This window comes from Marmota flaviventris, chromosome 5 (assembly GCF_047511675.1).
Source record: "Marmota flaviventris isolate mMarFla1 chromosome 5, mMarFla1.hap1, whole genome shotgun sequence".
Taxonomy (NCBI): domain Eukaryota; kingdom Metazoa; phylum Chordata; class Mammalia; order Rodentia; family Sciuridae; genus Marmota; species Marmota flaviventris.
Genome location: NC_092502.1, coordinates 122,532,113 through 122,552,486, shown reverse-complemented (window position 1 = coordinate 122,552,486; position 20,374 = coordinate 122,532,113). Strand labels below are relative to the sequence as shown.

At 39.5% G+C, this 20,374-nt stretch overlaps 1 long non-coding RNA gene across 1 annotated transcript; it reads left to right on the top strand.

The window, feature by feature from the left end:
• The first annotated feature begins 8,596 nt into the window (after positions 1-8,596).
• Positions 8,597-19,779, top strand: LOC139705793 (uncharacterized). Its single transcript, XR_011707626.1, has 3 exons — positions 8,597-9,330; positions 13,296-13,441; positions 17,679-19,779. It is a non-coding gene; the product is annotated as an uncharacterized lncRNA (long non-coding RNA).
• Positions 19,780-20,374: the final 595 nt, after the last annotated feature.

Sequence of the window (20,374 nt, the reverse complement as noted above, 5' to 3'; positions counted from 1 at the left end):
CCTTCCTGTTTCCTATGGTATTCCTGTGTAATCTCTGTTCTTTTCCCAAAACTATAAAAATTTGCTTATTCTTCCTTTCAAGGCATCTGGTTTTCATGCTGTGATTTTTAACTTTTGCTTTTTCAGCAAAGTACAAATCTTTTTGTTTACCATTCCATTTTTTAAATGAGAGTCTAGAATTTAAAACCAGCACATCTGTGTGTCTGAGCTTTAAAAATCTAAAACACAAAGGGATACCAGCTTGATTGTGAAAATAAATGTGTCATTAACTCAACTTTTTGTTGATGTCTTTTTGTTTAAATTAAACTTTATAGTTGGCCAAGGAAGAAACATACTGTGCTGGGAAGAACATGGCCCTTGAAGTCAAACAGGTTTAAGCTGGAATCCTGGCTTTGCTGTTTTTCTGTGGTAATGTTGGGTAGGACAAACTTTTTGAACTGCCTCATGGGTAAAAGGTGGTAAAAACAATGGGGGTAATACGAGGATTATCTGAGCTAGCTTAGTCCTCAGGACAGAAGCCTGGCTCTGCTCAATGCTCAATAAACATCTCTTAGCATTTAATTATCCATGAAAGTGCCTGCACAGAGTCTTCACCAATAGATTACCCCTCCCACCTCTTATATGATGGCTTTCCTTCTTAAAGGAGAATGGATTTTACCTAAAATCAAGATATGAGAATTATGTGCTTTTGTTGTTGTTGTTTTCTAAGAGTTAACTTCTTACTTCACATGGTGGGTCAAATATTGGCTGTAAAGATATGTCTGTGTCCTAATTCCTCAGACCTTTGTCTTACTTTTTATGGCAAAAGAATGAAAATTACATTAGGTGTGAGAGCAAATGCAGTTAACTCAAAGATCTTGAGGAATTTATCCTGGATCATTTGGGGCAGAAGGAATCTGAGACATGCACATGGAGAGACAGACAGATACACAGAATAAGCCACATGAAGATGGGGACAGAGATTGTAGTGATGAGGCCACAGTAGACTGAAGCAAGGAAAGATTCTTTCCTAATGTTCTAGAAGGAGTATGGACCCTATTGATATCTCGATTTCAGAGTTGTAGTCTCCAGAACCATAGGAAAGTAAATTTATGTTGTTTTAAGTATCCCAGCTGGTAGTAATTTGTTATAGCAGCCTGTGACATAAAGCACTGTATCAACCTGGGCTGAGAGACAGACCTTTCCTCTCATTTGAAACAACTGGGTGCCAGAGTCCCCCAGGTGTCTGCAAACACTTCATGATGCCTCATCAAACAAGTTTCCTTATAGAACCAATGCAGGGCCCGGCCTTCCTCATTCAGCCACATGGAGGGCTAGCCTTTGGGATCACCCTTGTTTCTCTGAGGCCTGGGATGCCTTCAGGCACAGCAGAGCTTTTCTTTCTACAAGTAGTGGCAAAGCTTAAAATGGAAAAATCTTCAGTTATATAATATGTTGACTTCAGCAGGAACCTCTGTGTTCTATAGTAAATGATTTTACTACAGGTCCTTTCCTGCATGTGGGCTTTGAGAGGGAAGACAGCCAGGAAGAGCACATGAGAACAGGGAGCTGTTGCTATGGTGAAAGCAGAAAACACAAGACAGGGGTGGGGGCATTGAAGACCCAGGTTTCATTCCCTCAAGTTCATAAAGCAGGCCAGAGGCATGGCCCTGACCCCCTGGCCTGTCAGATAACCTGATCTTTGAGCTTCCAGCAACTCTGTGGATGCATAATATCATCCATATTCTACAGAAGACTGAAGCAGAGGAGATCAGTTTGTCCAAGTTCTTGCAAATGGAAGAGGGCTAAGAAAAAACTTGGCAAATGTCAATCTGCCACCAAGACCCTGACATGAGGATGTCTTGATGCTTCTAGCTAAATGGAGATACAGAAAAGTGCAGCAGGCAGGATTCCAATTTACCAAACCCACCTTGTTAGGGCCCTGCAGGTCGTTCTGCATCACATCGCTCCAGCATCCTCTGGACAACCATGAACCAAGTCCAGGCCTACACCCATCCCAGAGCAGTTTTGGGGGTCAGAGATTGCCTATGAATAGGAAGTATCCTCTTGGTCTGTTGTCTGGGTGGAGAATGTCAAAGTCTTGGTCCCCTCTGTTAGTAATAGTGGGGTATGATTATTCTTACTTCAAAGGGCCTACCCAGAACCTCTTGCTTCAGTTCTCCCATCTGAAATGTCAGGGAGTGAAGCAGATGACTGGTCCTCAATCTTTGCTGCATCTCAGAACATCCTGTGGGGCATCTGTCAGGCCATACCTTACACCAGTTACATTGGAATCTCCATGGTGGGACCTGGTATCCACATTTTCCAAACGTCCCCAGATGATTCCTATGTGCAGCCAGGTTTGAAAACCAGTGGATCCCATGCCTTTCTAAGGTTCTTCCAGATGTCTTCTGCATGTGAGCCCAGGGCCACCAAAGTTTCAAGTCTTCAGAAATTAAGAATTCATGAAAAATTCTCCACTAAAGCTCCACACTCAACTTTTCCAGAGAAAGTCACTTCACTGTGGTTTGCCAATGATATAATATTTGAAATCTATTCAGTGGTCCGAACCTATGGAATATGAGTTTTCAAGCTTTTATGAATGAGAAAGGATTAGCCGAGGTGCCCATCAATGGCTGAATGTTTGGGGCTGCTACGTAGGAGCTGAGCATGTATCCTTAGCCTTGAGTAATGAAGGTGTGGAACTGGCTTCTGCTCAGTGTGAAAGCAGGTGGACTTCAGGTGGACCTCACCGTCGCTTGGCAGGGGAGTGTAGCGCTGGGAGTGGGCTGCCCTCCTGTTCTCTTGTAACACTACGCTTTACCTTATTTGAATGGAATGTTCTATTGAAAGGCTCTCCCCAATAAAAACCAGGGTTCCAGGCATGCTCGCTGTCTCTTGCCTGCCTCTCTTGTTTTACTCTTGCTCCCCTCGTGGGAGCTTACAGCTGAGGCAGAGGAGCCATCCTGGAAAACCCTGAAAATGGTATTTTCAGTGTCTGTGTGGTTTGTCATGCCAGCCCAATTCACCCTAGTGACCCTGGTTCCGTAACCCATGCGGGACATGGGCTAGAGCTCAATATCAAAAACGTAATAATATGCATAATGGAGTTTTACTAAGCTATAAAGAAGAATTAAATTATGTCCTTTGCTGGTCAATGGATGGGCTGGGAAAACACCATGTTATGTGAAATAAGCCAGACTCAGAAAGTCAAGAGTCAATTGTCTTCTATTGTATGCAGAAGCTAGAGAGAGGGAAGGTACAGGATTATGAAAAAAGAAAGAAAAAAGAAAAGAAGAGTGGTGGTGGGGGTGAAATTTCAGGAAAATAGAAAGGAATTTTCAATAGAGGAAGGGAATTGAGAGGAAGAGAGGAGGGAAGGGCATGGGGAATTATTAGGGAATGAAATCTACCAAATTAGGCAATGCTTATTACAAATATACCACAATGAATAATACATATATATGTATTATTTATTGTGTAATATTCTTATATTATTCATTGCATGTATATATGTATTGTATGCATATATTTATATAATATATATATACACGTATGTATCCGAAATTATAATGCACTAGTTAAAATAACAGTAACAACAATAGAAGGGAGATCAGTAGAGTAGAGCAAGTGGATGGGGAAGGGAAGAGGGGAGGAAAAGGAAAGGCACTCAAAACTCATAACTTGAGATTGGTCAAATTATGTTATGTGCATGTATAAATATGGCAAAAGGGATCCAGTATTATGTATAATTTTCAAAATAAATAAGACAGAGGAAGGATTAATGAAATAATGAAACTATTCATTTATCATTTTGTTGATTATTATTCTAGAGCTTGCTCTAAATGGTACCCTGGGGTTCTGAAAAAAATAATGAATGTAACCTAGCCACCTAGCACTGACTTAGGGCTGAGGACTGCTAAATGGAAGCAGGAGGTGTACAGTGTTTTGCATTTGAGAGACTCCCAGTCTGAGGTGATAATGTAACAACAGCAGCAGCATGAATTGGAAATACTAACTGCACATCAGACAATGTGACAGGGGCTTCTTATGTATTATTCGAGAACCTCACAGCAATCCTGATACTTAGGAATCATTTCTTTCATTTGATTGTTGAGGAAACTAAGGGCCAGAGAGGCTAGGTAACTTGCCAAGATTACACAGCTAAGAAGTAGTAGCTATCTGCCATTCTGACCTATGTCTGTAGGATTTAGAAGTCCCTGCTATTTTCACCCTATCTTTAGAAAGAAAGGATTAAGAAATAGAAATAGAGATAGCAAGGAAAGGGTTAACTTTCGTGGGAGACAATCAGGCCTAAGGTGGAGGAATTGCTGTGAACTGCTCATATGAGAAGTTACAAAAAAATAAATATTCCAAATTAATATTTTAGCTGTGTTTTGAGCTCATTGCTGTTAGAAGGTACTGCACTAGAACACATGAATTCATAATAAAGGGCTAGCTCTTCTGCAGTCAGTCCCAGTTTCCTCAAATTAGTTTTCAAAAATAAACCTATTGTGTTACTTTGGATTACATGGCTCAACAACGTCATTTTTTTAGCCAGTGTGAGTGTTTTGGTTCTAAGGAGATTTTCACTTTTGCTGATTGCCATCAGTGGTACAAAATGTACAAAGGAGAAAGGGTGGTGTTGGGCAGAGCCGTAATAATCCCTTTTTCTATGGTGCTTATATCCAAACGCAATGGGAACTAGCACACTTTGAATGTAGACACACACACACACACACACACATACACACACTATTCAAATGAGTTGGGAATACACTATATGCAGATATACATTTGTTAACCCTGAAATCCAAATATAAATTATTTGAGATACTCACTGAGTTCAAATAATTCACCCCTGAAGCCAGCTATAGATTGAGGGGTAGTAGACACTATAGCCTGGGCAGCTAATGGGGAAAAGAAGCAATGACTTTTCTTAATGAGGCTTTCACAAACCACCATTTCCTGTTGTAGCAAAAACAGTGAAATCACCAAAGGAATTTAGGACCTTGAAGAATACTCAGGGATTATAGAAAGGGATTTAGATATCAGATACTTAAAAAAGATTCTAAACTATATTTATTAAATTTAAAGAAGGGAAATTTCCTACACATACATAGAACAGATATATAATTACACATAACATATATAAATGCATACTATGTATACAAAATGGACATCTACAGACCATATGGCTACATACATGCTTATCATAAGGGGGAGTTAATTTCATAGCAACCTTTTCATGTAGAAAATTATCTCCAATCTGGAAATTATGAGTAAGGAAGTTACACTCTGTCATTGCAAGTGATGACATAGTGATAAGTCAGGGTGTAATCTCAGAGGAGATATTGTATCAACCCAAAGTATGTGTGGGTGACCTCTGTTCCTGAAGGGAATCAAGAGGTGCTTATGAAGATATAGCAATAAGACATGAGGTTAACAGATAGGAAAGAGAGATGCGATGTATTCTCCTTATATTACTTTCTCTAACATATTTTTTAAGGATAAAAAAAAAAAAAACAGAACGAAGATGACACTATCTGAAACAGTATGCTTGAAACCCAATTTTTAAAATTTGTGGTAGGAATACTTCAATAAGACAGACGATAAGGTTCTTTTTCTCTTCCAAATGCTTCAAATTAGAAGTGACCATTCAGAGCAGGTTTGTTTTCTTGGCAAAATGCTACACACACACGCACACACACACACACACACACACACACACACACACACACCTCCCTCCTTGCAACCACAAACTAAAGATGCTAAGAACCAAAGAATGTATTAAAGCAGCATTTTACCTTTTTGCTGATCGAACACAGAAGAGGTGCTGAAATCCATGGTAGCCTGTCTCATCATCTATCATCAGAGTGGCAAAAAACATCCAGGTCTCTAGAGAGTAGAAAACACCATCTCGCACGTTGCAGTCAACACAACAGTGAGATGTGGTATCGCTGGCCAAGACCCCTATTGGAGAATTGAGTATACATTAGAGCTGCAGGTTGTTATCAAGGCAAAATAATGAAAATAGGTACATATTCCTCCTGCCAGGAAAAGAGTTACTCTTACAGCCTCATTCACTGGATATACTTGTGTGTAAGTATTATGCACCCTCTACCCCAAACAGATCAATAAAACAGCCCAAATCTTTAAAAAACAGTATCTGTGGAGGCCACCTGCCTTGGATCCAGGCCAGGAAACCGAAGCAGGTCACAGAGCTTCAGCAGCTGGAATGTAGCTTTAAACCATCAGAAATCTCAATGGGTGAGTGAGGATTCACAGGGCCAGACAGAGCATGTGCAAAGCTGCCGATGCAGACTGCATTCGGCAGTGTTCCTGGTGGAGTGAGAACTGCATTTGGGTCATGTGAGCAGAGAGTGCCATCTCAATGGAATAGGACGTAAATATTGTAGCAGGCGTCTGCTGGCCATGTGCTGTGCGGAATAATTACCCACTTTAGCACCTGACTTCAGGCTCCCTTCAGCACTGGTCTCTGATTGACAGGGAGGTTGGGCTTTAGAAGAAGCATTGGAAATGTTATGTTTCTAGGCTCAAGAATTTGTGATGACAAAATTAAAACAGTCTGCAGTTACAAGGGTGTATATTGCAGCATTGCGTGGTAAAACCTGAAAAATCACTCAAATATATATCACTTGAGGAGCAGCTGAGTAAATGGCAGTACATTTATACTTTAGATTGAAAGTGGAAGGTAAGTAAATCTACATACATTCAGCTGCTTGTGATGTAACTAATCTATTGTTAAATGAAGCAAACAAATTACATATTTTATTTGGTTGTGTTTTTATAAAACCAGTGACCACTCATTGCATTATAAGTGTTTATATACATTTAGAGAAACACTGAGAAAGACACATACTAAACTGTTGATACTGATTACCTCAGGAGACTGCAATTACCTGTTCTTTATCAATCTCTGTATTTTTTGGCTTATTATAATAAGTATGTTTTTTATATTTGCAACAAAAATCTAATCTAATCTATGTATCTCTCTCTCTCTCTCTCTCTCTCTCTCTCTCTATATATATATATATATATATATATATATATATATATATATATACACATACCTATTTTGTACTGGGAATTAAACTCAAGGGTATTCAACCACTGAGCCACATCCCCAGCCCTATTTTGTATTTTGTTTAGCGACAGTGTCTCACTGAGTTGCTTAGTGCCTCACTAAGTTGCTGAGACTGGCTTTGAACTCCCAATCCTTCTGTCTCAGCTTCCGGAGCCTCTGGGATTACAGGCATGTACCACTGCGCCCAGCCTAATATAATAAATTTAAATGAACCAGGCTCTACATTCTAGACACAATCATATTTTTGGATGTGTCAAACAGCCATATGGTAGCTGTTCTCATAAATGCTACTGATAATGTTAAAGAGCTGTTTTCTTTTTAACTAATTAGTGCATGAATTTGGAAATAAAATCAGAAAGCATTTTCTCTGCATATATATACTTTTATTTATACACTTTTATTTATTTATTGTTTTTCTGATCCTGGGGATGGATCCCCCATGCTAGTCAAGCACATTACTTCCAAACTACATCCCTAACCCTCACCTCAATTGTTTTGACCTGGGCTGATGTGATTTCTCATTTGTGTTCTTTGATAGGTAGGTTCCTTTTGTATGTCTTACCTCATGGTTTGTGGAATGGTCCACAAAAAGTTACGTTCAGGTTAAAAACCTCAGAACTGGTGAATGTGACTTTATTTGGCAAAAGGGTTTTCTCACATGTAAGTTAAGGAGTTTTTTTTTTTTTTTAATTTTTTATTGTGGGTTGTTCAAAACATTACAAATTTCTTGACATATCATATTCCACACTTTGATTCAAGTGGGTTATGAACTCCCACCTTTACCCCATACCCAGATTGCAGAATCACATCAGTTACACATCCATTGATTTACAAATTGCCATACTAGTGTCTGTTGTGCTCTGCTGCCTTTCCCGTCCTCCACCCTCCCCCCTCCCCACCTCTCCCCTCCCCTCCCCTCCTCTCTCTCTACCTCCTCCACTGTATAACCCTGAGGGTCTCCTTCCATTACCATGCAATTTCCCTTCTCTCTCCCTTTCCCTCCCACCTCTCATCCCTGTTAAATGTTAATCTTCTTCTCCTGCTCTTCGTCCCTACTCTGTTCTTAGTTACTCTCCTTATATCAAAGAAGACATTTGGCATTTATTTTTTAGGAATTGGCTAGCTTCACTTAGCATAATCTGCTCTAATGCCATCCATTTCCCTGTAAATTCTATGATTTTGTCATTTTTTAATGCAGAGTAATACTCCATTGTGTATAAATGCCACATTTTTTTAATCCATTCGTCTATTGAAGGGCATCTAGGTTGGTTCCACAGTCTTGCTATTGTGAACTGTGCTGCTATGAACATCGATGTAGCAGTGTCCCTGTAGCATGCCCTTTTTAGGTCTTTAGGGAATAGACCAAGAAGGGGAATAGCTGGGTCAAATGGTGGCTCCATTCCCAACTTTCCAAGAAATCTCCATACTGCTTTCCAAATTGGCTGCACCGATCTGCAGTCCCACCAGCAATGTACAAGTGTACCCTTTTCCCCACATCCTCGCCAGCACTTGTTGTTGTTTGACTTCTTAATGGCTGCCAATCTTACTGGAGTGAGATGGTATCTTAGGGTAGTTTTGATTTGCATTTCTCTGACAGCTAGAGATGTTGAATATTTTTTCATGTACTTGTTGATTGACTGTATGTCCTCCTCTGAGAAGTTTTTATTATGGTTTGGATATGTGGTATCCCCCAAAAGTTCATGTGTGAGACAATGCAAGAATATTCAGAGGAGAAATAACTAGACTAACAAAGATGTAACCTAATCTGTGGATTAAACCAGTTGAGTGAGTGGCATAACTGAGTGGTTACTGTAGGCAGGTAGGACGTGACTGGACTAAAAAGTCACTGACATTGTGACTTTGGGGTTTATATTTTTGTCCCTGGCTCCTTGCTTTCTCTGCTTCCTGGTTGCAATGTCCTGAACTGCTTACCTCTGCCATATCCTTCTACCATGATGTCGTGCTTGTCTCCCTTCCAGAGCTATAGGGGCGGCTGACCATGGACTGAATCTCTTCTCTAAATTGTTCCTGTCGGGTATTTTGATCACAGTGATGCAAAACCTGCATAAAACAGAGCTCAAGTTAAAACTTTCCTGAGTTCTCTGGGTGGACCCTGCATCCAATGACAAGTGTCCCTGCAAGAGACACACATAGAGAAGAGAGGAGGCCATGGGAACACAGAGGCAGAGATTGGATCCAGCCATGAACCAAGGAATACTGGTAGCCATCAGAAGCAGGAAGAGGTAAGGAAAGGACTGTCCTTGAGAACCTTTGGTGGGAGTGAGACTCTGCCAATACCTTGGCTTTGAGTTTTTGGTCTCCTGAACTGTGAGAGAAAAACTTTTCTGTTTTCTGAATTCACCAAGTTTGTGATAATTTGTTACAGTGGCTTCGGGAAATTGAAACTGAGGCAGAACCCAACTCTTATATGCAAAAATCTCCCAAACTATTACATTTCTATTAGCATTTATCATTACCCAAACCAAATTAAAATGTAGAGACATGTCCATGTTTGTAAAAGGACTGCTTTGGGGTCAAAGATAGTCAAATTGAATGGAAAAGACATGAGCTTGAGTTTGTCTTTTGTTAGTGTGATTTGGGCAAGCTACATAATTGTTTAAGACTCAGTGTCTTAATCAGTGGTATAAGAACTCCATCCCTAACTTCTTGTGAATTGACTGTGGTAATTGTTCAGTCCACTTCCTGGGCTCAAACCTAGAGATCTTTCTTTCCAACCAAAGCCCAATGTAAGATAATATTTAGTTGTATCTTGCAGTGCATTTTGAATGCAGGGTGTGTACCCAGCACCACATTCAAAATGTAGAATACTTCTATCACTCCAGAAGGTCTCTGGAGTCCCTTGCATGCTGTCCCCTTGCATGTGGAGCATGAATTCTTGGGGAAATTCTTGGTCTCCAGAGACCTAAGGGGAAATCTCCAAATAACCATCTTCTATAAATTATACCGGTCTTGCAGATTAGGATGGGGTCCTCATTCCCAAGTATTGAAGATTAAACACCTGAGAAATGCCAAGGCAAGAAAACAAATTTTATTTAAATAGAACAGAAACAGACTTCTCCAAGAAGGGAAGGGGACCCATAGTTAGTATCCCTGGGATTGGTGGTGTCTTCCATTTTTATGGACCCCCACAGCCTATCTTTCTGTCCATATGCCCAAAAGGCAGGAAAGAGTAACCCCAGGGGGTAATTATTTGTGTTAGAAAGTGGGATCCTTCCCCTCCCCTGGAGATGTTAGCAACTGGTTGATGGGCAAGTGCTATTTATTTTCTTTTCTTTGATAATCAGCTATCTGTCCTTTGCACCTGTCTCATAAGAATACAGAAACCCTTCCCTTACCAGAGCAGCAAGATGAACCTCTTCATATCCTTCTACTCTGTTGATAATTGGTGCTGTTGCTGCATGTTTGCTAGGCTTCCTTGCCCGGATGAAATACAGAAAGGATTTCTCCCCCTGTTCCCATACTTGGATATATTCAGGCTCATATTTTTGCTAGGCTTTGCTTTTGTCAAAACTCAGAATAATTTGACCTTCATTTAAAAATCCCAAACAGATATCTTTGCAAACTTTTTTGTTTCTCTGAAATGCATTTGTTTCATTACTACATTCCCATCTCAGCTGGAAACCTTGGGGATTTGCATTCAATTGCATCTGGATGGTGGCCACTTCCTCAGCAAACCAATGGATTGGGGAAAATACAAAAAGCAGAACAACAAAAGCAACCCACCATGCTTTTAAATATCTGCCTGGATGGAGAATTTGCCAACATCTCAGAAGTGTTTTTAAGAAGTTCAGACTTTGACCACATATTGGCTACTTCTATTTTTAACTTGTGAATGATCAGCTCAAATGAAGTTCTGCGGTTTGAATTAAGTTATCACTTCATAGAGATCTGGTTCCAGCGATCTCACTCCTCCCCTCTGTTCCTTCCTGGCAGCCTCTGGAGTGTTTAGGAGAATGTTTCTTTGCATTAATTTTTTGAGAGGAAGTCCTTGAGAGGAGTGTAATTGAACTTGGCTCCTCAAAGTTCCTTGTAGAGTTAGAGAAGAAAAGTATGAAGTTGCCAAGAAGGTTAATGGAAGAGAAGCCTGTGGCTGTTTGACTGCTTAAATTAGTTGCTAAGGAGGCAAAAGTTTCACTCTGAAGAGTTGCTTTCTTTGGTGACCATAGACTATACCACTTCCTGCCACAAAGGGAACATAACATTGAATGTTTTGTTGTTTCAGTGCCAATCCCTGCCAACTGCAAGAACAACTTACAATGTGAGACATTCTTGGTATTCAAGAGCCCCAGTTTGATCATTGTAGGTTAAAGCAATGCTTCTGAAAATTTTAAAATATATTTTTAGCTGTTGATGGACCTCTTTATTTTATTCATTTATTTATATGCACTGAAAATGAACCCAGAGCCTCACATATGTTAGGCAACTGCTCTACCCCTGAGCTACAACCCCAGTCCCACTTCTGAAATTTTAATGGGTGCACATATTAGCTGGGGACCAACTTATGGTGCATATTTTGATTTAATAGATCTGGGTAGGGTGCTAGAGATTCTAAATTTCCATCAAATGCCCAGACTATGCAGGTAGTTGTTTCATTCTGGATGTTGTAAAAAGCTAGAATGTTTTTCAAAGGTAAAAACTACGCCCATTTTTATAAAGAGGCTTACTACTGTCTTGTCACAACCCAGTTGTGTCAGCACAGTGGAGTAGGTAGTGGGAAAGCCAAATAAAGTGTCCAGAGATAGCATGGAAAACATGGTTTATTAGGAAAAGCTTGTAAGAAATGGAAGACTGCCCAAAGAAGTCTGTCAGTGGCAACAGGCTGACAGATAGCACCTCCATCCTTCAAGGTACTTTGCCAAGCAGTGTCCCCTCTCCCTAAGGTCTAATGTCCATTGATGGCTGGCTAGATGAGTGACATGCATCCTTTCCGTAGTGTCTTCAGTTCTGCTTCCATCCCCAGTAAGAGAGGGGCTTATATGTTATGCTGCAGAAGCAGTGACATCATTAGCATTAGCTTGCTTAATTTGACAAGCATCCCAAGGAGCAACCAGCCTGGTATATATGTAAAAAAGTGGCTTTCTACAGATAATACTAACTTGCTCTAGTTCCCAGTGTGCATGAGAGAAATCCTGTGTTATGTATCTGAATTTTTTTTTTTTTATCTAGGCCTGCACTCTTGTTCCCCAAACTTGGCTAGGTTTTGGGAACAGAGAGGGGGCATTCACGATATGGTATTTTACTACCCCTTCCCCTCCTCTGCTTTAGGGACAATTTAACTACGGAATAGTAAAAACACAGAAATATAAACTAAGCCCCCAAAGGGCCTCAAGAAACAAATCTGTATCAGAAGTTAGCCAGAGATGGAGATTGGCTAATGACTGGGAAATATTACTGCCCTGAACTTCTGCAGCTATTTTTTTAAAGAATTTTTAATATTTATTTTTTAGTTTTCAGCAGACACAACATCTTTGTTTGTATGTGGTGCTGAGGATAAAACCCGGGCCGCACACATGCCAGGCGAGCGCACTACCCCTTGAGCCACACCCCCAGCCCTTCTGCAGCTATTTTAATGAGTAAAAATGGAGTTGTCTTGGGGCTAGATGTTATCTGAGCTGTATATATTGAAGCTTCCCTTAGAATTTTGCCCCATTCTAGCTCCACACACGTGGCCAAATTATAAATCTCTCTAAATACTTCTCTGAATATACAGGCTGAAGATAATAATGGCACCCCCAAAGGTGGTTGTGAAGATGAAATGGGATGACAAATGGTGATGTGCCCCTGCTTGGGTTTAGTCTTGGTAGCTTAGAATCAGCTCAGTGGAAGATTTACATCACAGAAAGTACTGCAAGTCAGGACATGTCTTTTTCTGTTCTGTTCTTTTCTTTATCCCTCCCTCCCTTCCTTTCTTCTTTGAGATTGGATTTACCACCACACTGCCACATATAAAGTACCTGGTACCTAAAAGAGCTCGGTAGGTTATTAATTGCTACTTCCCTAACTATTGCTATAGTTTGGAACTTCAGTGTTCCCAAAGGTCTGTGTGTTCAAGACTTGGACCCCAGTGCCTTGAACCCCTCTTAAGAGGGGTGGACTAGTGGGAGGTCCTCAGGTCACTGAGGATATGTCCTTGAAGGGGATTGTGAGTCTCTGAACCTCTTCTCTGTCTCTCTTTTTTGCTTCTCAGCCATGACTGCATGGTTTATGCCATGATGGTCTACTACCAGAATGTGCTTCCTTGATACAGACCTAAAAGTAAAAGGGCCAAACAGTCCTGGACTGGAACCTCCAAAACTTGTGAGCCAAAATAAGCCTCTTCCTTCTGGACCTCAGGTATGCCTGGTTTAAAGGGCTTTTTTGTTTTTGGTGCAATACTAGGAATTGAACTCATGTCCTTGTGCATGCTATGCAAGCATTCTATCAATAAGCTACATCCCCAGTCCTATCAACTTAAAAAAAAAAATTGTGAATTATCTCAGGTATTTGTTAGTTACAAAAAAGCCAACTAACGTAACTACCTTTTCTGAAATCTTCCAGTACCTATAGTTTGAAGTGCATAATTTACTGATACCAATGTTCTTCACAATAAATTCTGTAATTGGCTTCTTTTCAAGAAATGGTACATTTGAGTCTCCAAACTGGATGCAGAATGAAGTGTTACCATAATCTGCCATTTTCCTTGCTTTGCTTTTTCACCTCTCTAAGGAAAACACTAAGCATAGTTTCAGAATTTGGGGAGATCATTGTTATAATAGGTTTGATCCCCTCTATAGGAAGCATCAGAGTCCCCGCTGTACAATCTCAGGGGAGAGCTCAGAGTGTTAATGTGTCTCCAAAGCTTGCATTATGACAAGAATCAGCACCGGGAGGGGTAGAATATTCTTACTATTTAATAGGTCTAGGTCCAGTCACAAGCTTTTACATATTTGCCTAAATAATCATAGGTGGTGGATTAATTGGAAGATGACACCTGCCATAATATGTAGCTAGGTGATTTCCTAGTGTGCATTTGAACTGAAAACACACTTGACTATCCTGAACATAAGAATCAGCCTAGCAAGCCAAGAGGAATACCCTCTACTATTCTTTCCTGTTGCTCTAAATTTCTCTGTTCCTTTTCTTGGCCTTTCCTCAATGCCCTCTGGTGGAACGAATTTCGAGGCCACAATTAGTGTCCCTCCTCCTACCCAAAAGCTTTCCCTAGAGAGGCAGATTTAAATTACCACCATTAAGACCAGGAGCTCTGGACTAGCCAGGTTCCAATCCCTCTCTCGGGACTTGAGACGATAAACATGCCTTATTTTCCTCATCTGTAAAATCAAAGTGTGTTCTTTAGAATGTTTTTGAATGAAGTAAATAGACTTAAATACATTGAGTTCTTGGATAAATGCCTTGCATAATATTTTCTCTATATAATTATTATTATGATTTCTCCAATTATTCCATCTTTTTTCCAGTTTCATCCTTTTCCCTCCTCAAGAAACTTTTTCTTAGCCTACACATATGCTCACATCTTTCTGCCTTAAAAACAAATAAAAACAAAGCTGGGATGTTTCTTTAAATAGATCTACTCTTTCTTTTCCACATGCTTTTGGAAAAACAAAAAAGTCTACATTCACTCTTCTCCTTCCTGCCCACTCTCTCTCCCATCTTTTGCAATGTGGCCTTACCTTTGTAGCTGTGACAGCAAGCAATACTGTGCAGATACTCAAAATAGACAGCTGCTCTGATGGATCCAGTTGGCTGGGGTCACACTTAGGTGTTTAGGGGGAGTGGTTGGCAGCACGTGCTATGGAAAACACACAGGTTCAAATCTCAGGACTTTTTCCATGTAAAACACACTATTGTTTTGGAGTTAAAAGTGGAACATTGGAAGTTTAGCCAAAACAGTGTGACATGGTGGAACGAATTGTGAAGTTAGAGTCACAAGACCTGGGCTCAAGTTCTCATTTTGCTTTGTACCTGGTAGATGCTCATCCAAGACTTATTTAAACAACATGAATTATTTGTCCAGAAAATCAGGACTCTTCTCTTCTTAATTTTATAAAAATATACAAGCTATCTAGGTTAAGTCGGACACTGACAGAACCTAAGCAGCAGTTAAGTGTCTGGCCTTAAACCAGGTGTTTTTGTGCAGAAATAGGAAGGGGTCAGAGGGATTTTTCTCTCTGAAGGAAGATTAAGGGAGGAATATGAAGGGTTAATGAAGTTACTGCTGGACCCAGAACTGCCCTTGTAGTTAGAGAAATGGGCCTCAGAGGAAACCCTCCCCAAGGGAAGCCAGTTTGGCATTTCTTGGTATCATTTATCTGTCTCTTCTTTCTGTAGCTATGCCTCCAGGCTGTTTTTTTTCTCTCAGGAGAATCTTAACCCCTAAATTCTTCTTGTCATTTGTCTTGAAAAGATTCCCAATATTAAGAGAATTATAAACTATATTGAGCAAAAAGCTATCTTGACCATCCTCATTTTATAAACAGATTGTTACGGCTTAGATTTTAGGTGTCCCCAAATACTCATGTGTGAAACAGTGCAAGAAAGTTTAGGGGTGAAATGATTGGGTTACAAAAGCCTTAACCCAATCAGTGCATTAATCCATTTAAATAGATTAACTGGGTGGTAGTTGTAGGCCGGTAGGGTGTACCTGGAGGAGGTAGTCACTGGGGGCGTCTTTGGGGTATGTATTTTGTCCCTGGTAAGGAGAGCTTTCTCTCGCTGGCTGCTTCCTGTTTGCCATATCTGGAGCTGATTTCCTCCTCCACATCCTTCTGCCATAATGTGATGCCCCATCTCCAGCCCAGGGCAATGGAGTTGGTTATCCATGGACTGAGACCTCTGAAACCGTGAGCCCCAAATAAACGTTTCCTCCTCTATGTTGTTCTTGTCAGATCTTTTGGTCACAGCAATAAAAAAGCTGACTAAAACACAGACCCAAAGGGTTGACAGTTAAAACACTAATTATCAGAGAATTTTCTTTATTTGTAGGAAGAAGAAAGTTCTAATAGTTTCTGGCTGGTTAAGGTGACACTCCCATTGCACAATTGCAGTATCAACAATTTAATAATGTCAAGGGATTGAAAGTTTCCTTTACATGGTGGCTAAAAGTATGCTTTCACATGTGGTTGTGGCAGATAAGTTTTGAAATGCTGAATGATAAGAGCAATCTCTTTCCTATTTGATTTCACAATCTTTTTTTTTTCTCAAAGATACATCTTTAAAAAAGCCATTTTCTTCCCTCTGGAAATAGAGCAAACAGATTTATGTTAAGCTTACAGAACGGAAAATTAAAATTTTAATTAAAACATAGAGTATATCACTTGGTTTCCATTATGCTGAACAACTCATTTGATTGACTTTGGTTTCTAAAAGTGACCAACTTTTTGGTATCACATCTGTACAACCTACAGGTTCCTTTATTAAATGCTGACTGAATCTTTTTTTGACCTAATATGTCTTATTTGTTTGTGAGAAATTCAGTGTCTGAGTTTCACATGCAGCACATTTTCAGCCCTGAAGCAAGTTTAACTTGATAGAATATGTTACCTATCTGCAGACTTTGAGTTTCCAGAAGGTTTATATTCTCACATTTCTCCCCTTCTTTTCTTCAGGGAAAGAGTCTATTGAAATTCAAATTGAGAAATGGAAAAAAAATGAGATCTCAATTTGTAGCACAAAATTTGGGGCATGACTAGTCTCAGGGAGACAAAGATAAATATTTCAAGACTTTCATGGGGAAATCAGCTTGTTTAAGTACTTGAACAGATGTTCATGTAATCAGAAACCTTTCCTGCCTCCTTTGCAATTATATTCACCCTTCAAAGCCTGTGTCTGTGAGTAGAGTAACAATGATAAGCTATTCCCAGACCTAACTCTGTACATATAACATAATAATCCTCTCAAATAAGCAGTCTTTCAGAGCATCACAGAGATTCACAGTCCAACACCCTGCTTTTGCAAAGGAAAAAAACCAAGATCCCCAGAGGTGTGGAACTAGTACTGCTCTCTGCAGTCTCTTGCTCTATGGTTGAAAATTAACACTGGTTTATTATCACAGATGCCTTCTGGTGATGATTCCTTAACTGAGGATCTGCAGCTTTGAGTTGGGTAATAGAAGGAGTCACAAATCATTAATGCACCTTTTAACACATAGATATGTCTCCACTAGGATAGCATCAGCCCTGTGGACTTGATTATGCAGATCAGCCCCTACATCTGAATATTCTCTGATGGGGTTAACCTACCCTCTTGCTTGACTCCTTTTCCATGAATCTCTTTAATTTCTGTGTCCCACATGCTATCTTGCCATCAACATATTACTCAAAACTTTCATGCACATGTTCATAGTTAACATATGACATGTATTAAGAATTTACTTTGCAAATACTATGATATGCTCTCTCACTTTTTAAACTGGTAAGTTCTTTATTATTTTTTTTTCATTTAATTCTAACAGCTCCTTGAGATAGATGCTATACATAGCTCCATTTGCAGGAGTCTTGGTTTATTTTGTGCTGGTACAACACAATATCTGGTATTGGATAATTTATAAATTATTAAATTTTATTTCTCACAGTTCTGGAGGCTGGAAGTCCAAAATCAAGGTGCCATGCTCTTCTGTCATACGAAGACACAGCAAGAAGACCTAAAAGGACCCTAAAATGCTCCACCTTCCAACACTGTAGCATTGGATTTTTTTTTTTTTTTTTTTTTTTTTTTTAGTTTTGATTCTTTTGATACTGGGGATTGAACTCAAGAGCCCTCCACTACTGAGCCACATTCCCAGCCCTATTTTGTATTTTATTTAGAGACAGGGTCTCACTGAGTTGCTTAGCACCTTGCTTTTGCTGAGGCTGGCTTTGATACTCCTGCCTCATCCTTCAGAGCCACTGGGATTACAGGCATGTGCCTCCATACCTGGCTGGATTTCAGTTTTTAATACATGGATCTTGGGGGACACCTTCAGACCATAGTAGCAGATAAGGAAGTCAAGACTTGGAGTGGTGAATTGACTTACTCAGGATCCAAGAGCTAGATTTTGCACAAAGGATTTCTCAGTCCAGGTATAAGCACTGAATTGTACTACTCACTAATAAATCAACAAAGCACTTCAAGCATCCTCTACCTGCAAGACACCTAGGCAGGCTTTGTGATGGATGCAACTCCGAGCCAGGATGAGATGTCTGAGCACGTATGTAACACACACTTTACAAACACAACCTGTTATATGATGAATGTGATAAAGCAATAAGTTGGTCTATTACATGAGGTCACTGGACTTTCGGGTGAGAATGTTGGCTTTGTGTGTGTACCAGAGACCCCTTGGGCACTCTGGTGAAGCCTATGAAGTCTTATCAGGGTAAATGCGCAAAATTAAAGCATAGGATTACAAAGGAAAGCAACCTCCTAACAATATAGTAAAATAAAAGTTTTAAAATGTAGTAATATAGTAACACAAAAGCTTCTTGATTAACATATTACAAAGCATGATCTAGTGGTAGGTTTGATAACTATAGCAATTTTGAAGTAGAGCTGGGCATAAACAATATTTGAGATATTTGCAAGAAATAAATAATATGAAAATATCACATCTAATGCCACTTTGATTTGTGATCAAAGGAAATGTTAATTTTCTTAAGAAATTAAACTAAGTTTCTAACTGAAATGTATTGTTCATTGCAGTTAGAATTTCCCTTTCAACTTATTAAATCCCTAAATTCATAAAGCCCTTCGGAGAGGGAGCTATGAACCTCAAATTTAGAATCCCAAAGGGCTTAAAGAAAGAAATAATCACTTGTCATCCCAGGGAGTAGATATTGTTTTTTTAATCATATTTTTCTTTTATTGTGGGTAAGAAAACAATATAAAGTTGATCATCTTAACTATTTTTTAGCACATAGTCCCAAAACATTAAATATATTTATATTATTATACAATGTATCTCCAAAAGCTTTTCATATTGTAAATCTGAAACTCTATACCCATTCAACAGCACTTCTCCTTCCCCTGTCCCCTGGAACCCTCCATTCTGTTTTCTATTTTTGTGAATCTGACAACTTTAGATACCTCATATAAGTGGAATCATGCAGTATTTGTCTTTTTGTGACTAGATGATTACACCTTACACAATGCCCTTCGTGTAGCAGATTGGAGAAGGTATTATTGAGCTATTTTATCATTAGAGCAAGTCCTAAAGGTGCTTCACTAACCTATTCTTTAATATTATATTCAGTTTTTGTTTTTTGGTTGTGCTGGGGATTGAACCCAGGGCCTTGTGCATGGGAGGCAAGCACTCTACCAACTGAGCTATATTCCCCAGCCCACTAGTTTTTCAGTCTCATGTATGTCCATTTCTTATACAGCACAAAGAGGCTTGAAAAGTAACCTTCAATAAGCTAGTAGTGGGGAAAGTCTCTTTTTGAAATAAATAGATTATAAGCAGCATAAAGATCCCTATTGTGAGAATCAATGACAGGGAGGAGAGTAACAGTGGGAACTGAAGGGCAAAGCTATAGGAAACCAGGTGGATTTATACCTGAACTTGTGCTTGTAACTATAGCTTATTCATCCTAATGTTGCATCCTCAGTGAGTGTGGATGTTATATATTTTCAATGTGCTATGCATTTTCATGTATTAATTTTTCTCATTTCTCCCTAATAAAGACTTACTAAATAGACACATTCTTGCAATAGTATCACATCTATTGACTTACCCAGGATCCAAGAGCTAGATTTTGCACAAAGGGATTTCTCAGTCCAGGTATAAGCACGGAAATCCCCACATCTCACATTATTTTAAGAGATCACACAGCCTTATTTTTCCAATGTTTCTTTATTTAAAAAGGGATTGCATGACTTTGTAAAGAAATGAATTCAGAAATATTTCAATAACTCTGAGCAGGCGCTTTATTTTCCAGAGTGAGGTATCTGTCCTAATCTGTTCTTAGCACTAGGATGGCAAGGGTAACTTAGGTAACTCAATAGGAATTAAAATTAATTTCACTGCAAGATGAAAACTCTTAATGGAAACCTCATCTCTGAATTAAGCAAGGGTGTTTATGATTATTCACACCTATTCTAATTCACTTTCTAGTGTTCAGGACTATGGTCTTGCAATTGCTTTTTACAGGGCGAGACACTGGCCTTTCTTAACTAAAAAGCAGTGTATGGCATCCAGATGCAGTTTTCATTGCATTTCTACCATGAAGAGTGCCTTCTTCATTTCCTTATCGACCATTTCCATATTTACATTTGTGAGGTGCTTGTTCAGGA